Source organism: Podarcis melisellensis (assembly GCF_964234715.1).
Source record: "Podarcis melisellensis genome assembly, chromosome: 5".
Lineage (NCBI taxonomy): Eukaryota > Metazoa > Chordata > Lepidosauria > Squamata > Lacertidae > Podarcis > Podarcis melisellensis.
In genome coordinates, this window is record NC_138537.1 from 91387565 (window position 1) to 91395349 (window position 7785).

The 7785-nt window shown below is 45.5% G+C and overlaps 1 long non-coding RNA gene across 1 annotated transcript; it reads left to right on the forward strand.

The window, feature by feature from the left end:
* The first annotated feature begins 1093 nt into the window (after nt 1-1093).
* On the forward strand, nt 1094-3668 carry LOC309370317. Its single transcript, XR_014168515.1, has 3 exons — nt 1094-1441; nt 1824-2166; nt 2775-3668. It is a non-coding gene; the product is annotated as an uncharacterized lncRNA (long non-coding RNA).
* Nucleotides 3669-7785: the final 4117 nt, after the last annotated feature.

The following is a 7785-nucleotide window of genomic DNA, read 5'->3' on the forward strand; positions in this document are numbered from 1 at the left end:
TTACCATCAGATTCATTCAGGTTTACAGAGTTGTTCCTGAAGGTAGGCTTAGGTTGCATAACAGATAAACAATATACAGTGGTACCTCAGGTTACATACGCTTCAGGTTACAGACTCTGCTAACCCAGAAATAGTGCTTTGGGTTAAGAACTTTGCTTCAGGATGAGAACAGAAATCGTGCGCCAGTGGCGCGGCGGCAGCGGAAGGCCCCATTAGCTAAAGTGGTGCTTCAGGTTAAGAACAGTTTCAGGTTAAGAATGAACCTCCGGAATGAATTAAGTACTTAACCCGAGGTACCACTGTACTAGATAGTAGTGAGTCATGAGAAGACTGCATCTGAGCAGTTACCAGTTAACACTCCTTGCAGCAACCGACCAAACGACCAACTGACAAAACTGCCTGCCACATAGAGGCAGTTAGTCTTCTCACAATGTTGGACTTGACTGACAGCTTTATATCCCACATTTGGGTGGACTGCGATAAAACATTCAGAGTCTTATAATATTAACTACACTTGCATGGTTTGGCCATAATTAATTTGCATTAAGAGAAATGTCTCTTGGTGGTGGACCATATACTGAGATATTTCACCTCACTCTCATCCTCTACTTTTCTGCCATTGTGGTTGGCTTTGATGATTCTCCTAGTTTCTTGATTCCATGTCAGAATTCTGATTATGGCCTTTTTTAAAAAACAGGTGTAGGCTTCGGAATGTTTATACTGGGCCACATCTTTTGAGAAGGCCAAGTGTTCCAGCCCTCTAAGTGCTGCAGTCACCGTGGGATGACATGGAACCATTTCCTACCTCCCCTGTGTTGATGAGGTTCAACTTCTACTTCTTCTTTGGCGATCACTCGGAGCCAAGTAAGATTGTCTTCCATAAACACGGTTTTAACAGTGAGTCCGTAAGTGACTCTGGAGGCCAATTCAAGATCCACATGTCCTTCCACAGTGGGGACATAGGTGGCAGTTGATCACGGTGTGGATTTGCCAAGCATGCCTTCCTCTTAGCATGTTTCTCCCTTGCATCCTGAGTTTGAGTGTCTTCAAAGCCCATGGTAAACGCTGTTCTCCAACTGTGTTGTTTCCCAGTTGTCAGTGTTTATACTACATTTGTTAAGATTTGCATTGAGACAGTCTTTAAACCTCTTTTGTTGACCACCAACATTACGCTTTCCATTTTTAAGTTCGGAATAGAGTAGTTGCTTTGGAAGACAATCATCAGGCATCCACACAACATGACCAGTCCAACGAAGTTGATGTTGAAGAATCATTGCTTCAAGACTGGTGATATTTGCTTCTTCCAGTACACTGATATTAGTTCGCCTGTCTTCCCAAGTGATGTGTACAATTTTTCAGAGACAACATTGATGGAATCATTCAAGGAGTTGGAGACGGCGTTTATAAGTGGTCCATGTTTCACAAGAATATAGTAAGGTTGGCAGTGTTAGGATATTTCCGTTCCACCTTAAAAGGGAGCAGGATGTTTGTGTCACAGCCTGCGTATTTCCTGTTCACAGGATGTTTCTGTTGTGTCTTTGCTTTCATTTCTCTCTCTGTGCCTGAGACATTGAAGCAGGCAGTCATGTTTTCTTTGTTCTGACCAACGCTGAATAAAGTTGTAAATAGTGCTCTCCTGCGTGCATCTTTCGCTGTGCGAACTCTGCTGATAGAGCGTGCATGAACTCCGGAATGTGGCAAGCTATTTCCGAGGCTTCGTGTTGCTAATTGAATGATACTGCGTGTCTACGGGAGATGGATGGACGTCTGGAGGTGACGTGGAGGCAGTGATTGCCTTTGTCTCCCTGGCAGTATCCCAACAGGCAGTACAATAGCTTTGTAAACAGTGGGGACATAGGTGGGAGTTGATCACGGTGAGGGTTTGTCAAGTGTGCCTCCCTCTTAACATGTTTCTCCCTTCTGTCCTGTGTTCAAGCATCTTCAAAGCCCATGACACCTTTGATGAGGTTCAACAGACAGCCTCAAGCCCTTATGATTCTTCTTGAAGATGAGGGGGGTACTAATTTGTCTAAAATATATGGCAAGCCTCTCTCTTAACAAGTAGATGCAGGCCATCTTGTTTGATTTCCAGTTTGCCTGGATTAAGTGTTAGGTCTGATGGGGACATTATTGGAATCCCATGAGATTGATATGCCCTGTAGAAAGGTCATGTGCTGGGCCCGGGGGGAAGGTTACCGTTGACGTAGTCGAAGTCCGGTCCTGGGTCACTAGCCTGGAAACAGTTCACAAGGAGCAGGGCGAGGTCCGAAGCAGGAAGCCGGGCGGGGACAGGAACACTGGAGGGTCAGGTCTGGGTCCGGGCAGGAGCAGATACTCAACGATGTTGCTCCCACAACCTGGGACCGGGCTGACTGGCCTTTATCTTTACTGAGGCCAGGGGCGGTCCCGGCCCCCAGGAGACCCGCCTCTCCTGGCCTGAAGGCGAGCACTCCTCCTGGGAGAAACCAGTTCCCTCCGCCTCTCTGCCCTGAGCCTCTGCAGTTCAAGAGAGGCTGGGGAGTTACTGGACCCAGGGGGAGACTCACCTGCCTCTGGCAGGGCCGGGAGAGGCGCACCTATAGGCACTGTGTCCTTAATCACCTCTGGAGCTAGAGTGGAATCACCTGGTGCCTGCTCCTGAGGATCCGGCACAGGTGCAGGCGCTTCAGATCCAAGGTCCTGCCCCAGTTCAGCCGGCCCTGGAGGCGGGGACTCCTGTGCAGGCTGGGATTCCTCCGGTTCAGCCTCTGAATCGGATTCCCAGGCCATCACAGGTAATGAGAGACTTGTGGTAGGTTGTGGTGTGTTTGAGGATAGTCAGTGTCTCAGTAGGGTTTCAGATGCCTCACCTGTTTTAGGAGGACAGAGTATACTTCCCTATACCATTGTCTAACAGCTGTTCAAGTTATGTGATCTGGGATCATTGGCACCCAATATCACCCAAACATTGGCGAAGCCCACTGCTCCTGCCTCAGGAACCAAGTTTGGTGATAGCTCGAGGGGTGCCCAAATCCATTGAAAACAGTTGGCCAGACTGACAAACTTCTTTCCATAGTATACAGATTCCTTAATACCCTTTTATAGTACACATTCCATTTTCACCCTGCTTGGCTGGAGTATGTGTATTGTAACTTGTTTGGGGTTAAAAAGTATTTTAGAAACTTCTTCACATTGGTTTTGGTCTGTGAATTTTTGAATCATCTAGAGAATATGAGCTCTTTGATGAAAAGTACTATTTTGTGTTATGAACCAGAAAGTAATGGCCTATCTGACTACAGAAAGTGGTCTAAAGCATCTATCTTTAATCTTCTTGTGTAAGTGTTCTAGACACAGTAATTTCCAATAACAATAATGGAATAAATACCTCATTAACCCCTTTAAAGCTCCCGATACCATGACAATATCTAAATGAACTGACAGAGAAATGGGCATTGTTCAAATCAGAAAGTTAACACTGAGTTGTAGCATCAGTGAGGTCAGTAATATATTTTTATTCCAGACATCCAGATGGATGATGTGCTCTTGCTAAATAAAAGGAGAAATGCAAAGCAAACAAGCCTCGTGGGTACATAAATAATTTCACCTCTGAAATCAGCTTGAAACATAATACAAAACAGCACTTTCTAAATTTTTGTGGGGGGGGGGAATGCTTGTTTAGCCATAGTTTAACTCACCTGAAACATCATATTTATGCATTTCTGATAGATAATAACCCTATCGATATTGCACCATTCTAGCCATAAATTAATAGCCTGACATTCTAATACCCACTGCAGCAGCGAATGTCATGGATATTTATTGAATGGGAAATAAAAGTGCAATATCTAGTTTGAGCAGAATATTCCCATAACAATAAAAAGTATAGATTTGGCTTTAGGGAACAATTCCCTTGGCTTCAATGTCTCAGAAAGAAAGCAGGTCAAAAATATGAAGAATGTAATTATTAAATAGGGTTATATGGGTAAAAGTGTAGATCAAAATCAAAGTGTGGGGGGGGGGAGATAATACTGCAAAGTATATTAGAAAGTGTGCTTTGGAAGCCCATTTACATTTCCAACATAGTAATAGTATGTGCAGTAAATCCAGTTCAGGAAAATAAAATGCAGGAAAAGCAATGTATCCTGTAGCTTCATGTCTAAAAGGACCTTGTAAAATCATATCTACACTGATCATTTATGCAGGCTATTTACCTGATGTATCCAAAAGTCTCTGAATGGATGCAAATTACCGTATTTTTCCCTCTATAAGACGCACCAGACCACAAGACGCACCTAGTTTTTGGAGGAGGAAAACAAGAAAAAAAAATATTCTGAATCTCAGAAGCCAGAACAGCAAGAGGGATCGCTGCACAGCGAAAGCAGCAATCCCTCTTGCTGTTCTGGCTTCTGGGATAGCTGCGCAGCCTGCATTCGCTCCATAAGACGCACACACATTTCCCCTTACTTTTTAGGAGGGAAAAAGTGAGTCTTATAGAGCAAAAAATACGGTACTTAATTATTTGCGTGTTCAGACCCAGAGACCTCCCCCCTAAATAAATTCACACTTGACTCAAATTTTGGTTTTGGTTTTTGGCAGAATTTAGAACACAACTTTATTGATTACAGAAAGTGAGTGGTTGCATAGGCTCTGGTTTGACTAGCTCCCTGCCATGCAGGGAGTGCTGACCCAGGGTTCCAGCATAGATCAGCCAAGGGTGAACACCTGGATAAGTGGAAAGCTGGGAACAGGCTATCTCTGCCACCCAAATGCCCCCCTGGACTCAGGCACGGGCACAACCCTCTCTCAGGGGTTGACCAAACCATCGTCCCTGGATTCCTTTGACGGAATACCCTTCACATAGGGATGGTGAGAGCGTTCTCCCATCCCTATCACCTGAATCAGAGCCTATCCGCAACCTTCCAAGTTGTGACGATTTGCTATGTGGCAGGCAAAACCCAAATGGCAACAGCCAATCAGCCAAGTGGGGAAAATTCCTGCCGTGCACCTGTCCAAACGACACACGACACACGACGGCATAGCAAGGTCAAGTGCAAAATGCCCTAAAAGTAGGGAGAGGTGGACAGGTGTTCCAAATGCACACACTGAAAGAGGAAGCACTGGGTCACGTGCATGGGTATAAATAGGTCCCTCGAACCGTTTGGACTGCGTCCCATTGGCCAGATTGCACCCAGCTTCGAGGGACCTACCAGTGGGATGTTGTGGCTGACTAATCATATCCACCCACAACACAGGGTGTCGGTTTCCAGGTCTCACCACAATACGTGCCCTTTTTAAGGGAGGACCCGATATCCCACATCCTATTAAATTTCAGTTAATATTTGATTTAAAACATCAGAAATATCAATCGTCCTCCGCAACCCCTTCACCTGCTTAATTCTCGCCTCCAAAATTAGTACAAGGGGGAAATTCTTCTGCAAAGCTTCCCAAAACTCAGGTGCAGACTTTCAAGAGGAGAAGGCACCTCTCTGGTTTTGGCCTTTTGGAGGTCTCTAGACCACCAGCACATTACAACCTGTGGGATCAGTGTCAGTTGTTGCAGCCTGATGGTGAAGGCAGGAGCCTTGCAGCTGTAATGCCAACAACATCTCGATCACTGACTTGTTAAATCTAGGAGGAATGCATTGACTGGAAGGGATCTCAGAGTAGTTAATGCACCACTAGAAGAAGGAGTTATGCTCACTGTTTTGAATGAGGCGGTGATGTGGCCCCTCTTGAAGTGCTCCCCCTCTGAATCCAGAGACTTTAGAAAGCTGCCATCCAGCCTCTAATTTTGCCTTCCTGGTCAAGGTGATCGAAAGAGTAGGGGCCAGACAACTTCAAATTTACCTACAGGAAGCATATTAACTAGTTCCATTTCAGGGACTGTTGTTGTTGTTGTTGTTTAGTCGTGTCCGACTCTTCGTGACCCCATGGACCAGAGCACGCCAGGCACTCCTGTCTTCCACTGCCTCCCGCAGTTTGGTCAAACTCATGCTAGCAGCTTTGAGAACACTGTCCAACCATCTCGTCCTCTGTCATCCCCTTCTCCTTGTGCCCTCCATCTTTCCCAACATCAGGGTCTTTTCCAGGGAGTCTTCTCTTCTCATGAGGTGGCCAAAGTCTTGGAGCCTCAGCTTCAGGACCTGTCCTTCCAGTGAGCACTCAGGGCTGATTTCCTTCAGAATGGAGAGGTTTGATCTTCTTGCAGTCCATGGGACTCTCAAGAGTCTCCTCCAGCACCATAATTCAAAAGCATCCATTCTTTGGCGATCAGCCTTCTTTATGGTCCAGCTCTCACTTCCATACATCACTACTGGGAAAACCATAGCTTTAACTATATGGACCTTTGTCGGCAAGGTGGTGTATCTGCTTTGTGTGTGTGTGTGTGTGTGTGTGTGACTATCGGGTTTAGTTTAAGAACTCTCTGCTATGGGGAGAGAGACAGGGGAGGAGGAAGCCACTTGGGCGCCTGGGGCGGTGTGCCCAGGGGCGGGACAAGCTGCCCATAGGGGCAGGGCACACCGCAGGGCCTTTGGAGTCTGCCTGCCTCCTCCCACTCAGCTGCCCTACAGCTGGGGGGGGGGAGGAGGCAGCAGGCGGACCGTTTGGGCAGTGCGGGAGATACGCATGGCTCAGGCGCGCTGCAGGCCCTGCGGTGAGTGCCGCCTGGCATTTTGTCATCCCCCTCCGTTGTGACATCTGGGGCGGCCCACACCTACTGCACCCCCCTTCCTCTGCCCCTGGGGGAGTGTGACCCCATTGGTTCTCCATGATCTTTCAAGAGCTTTCAACACAATTGCCCATAGCGTTCTTCTGGAATGGCTCATGGGTTCAAGGAATATGGTGCGATATGGTGGTTTTGCTTGTACCTGCAGGGATATTATCAGAAAGTAGTACTGAATGTTGCTCAGCCCTGTGGTTTTTGAGTTGTGTGATCCTGCAAGAGTTCATTCTGCCTCTTACTTTGTTCAGCATCTATATGAAACAGTTGGAATCTGTCATCCAGGGATCTGGAGCTCAGTATCATTATACCGATGACATCATCTCTATTTTTAATCATTGTAAAATATTTTAAATATGTTTTTATTTTATTCTCAGTTGTATTGTTTTAACATTTCTGTGTTTTCCACCCTGGGAAATGGGGTAGAAATGTTAGAAATAAACAGACAGATAAAGTAAACACATTGTTTTCCCCAATACAGAAGAAACAGCTCTTTCAGAGGCATGTTTCTTTCTATTCTGTATGTAGAATTCTGAGGGTTCTTTTTCTGAGATGGAATTTTTATTTTCTAAAAAGCTATTATGACATTATTCCCCATTTAGCTAATTGCTTTAAAAATAAGAAATGGGGGGGGGAACAAAAATATGGGTCTTTGCCTATGCTGAGGTCATGCAGGACCAGATGTTGTGTAAAAATTGTGCTTCTGAATATATCAGTTCAAAATCTGTCTAGCCCACCGACTATTCTTTATCTTTCTTTAGTTGCATTGCTTGCAAATAACTCTTTGATTCGTTGATGGGTAAATTTTTGAGAAGGGTACATGACAGAAGTCTTTCAGACTTTCCCCGGTCTATGAAGATGGATGGAAGGATGAAGAAGAATATTTTTCCTGAATTCTGTGACTTGGTCAATAAGCAATTAGGCATTTTATCATAAAGTTTAAGTGGCGATACTAATAGAGGTTTGTATGCACATGGACACGTGAGAGCAGGGGATAATTTTTATGACTCCAGCAGAGATGTGCGAAACAAACAGAAGTCAATTTTACGAGCGTAATGACTACCTGCACCCTCTCAATTCCCACA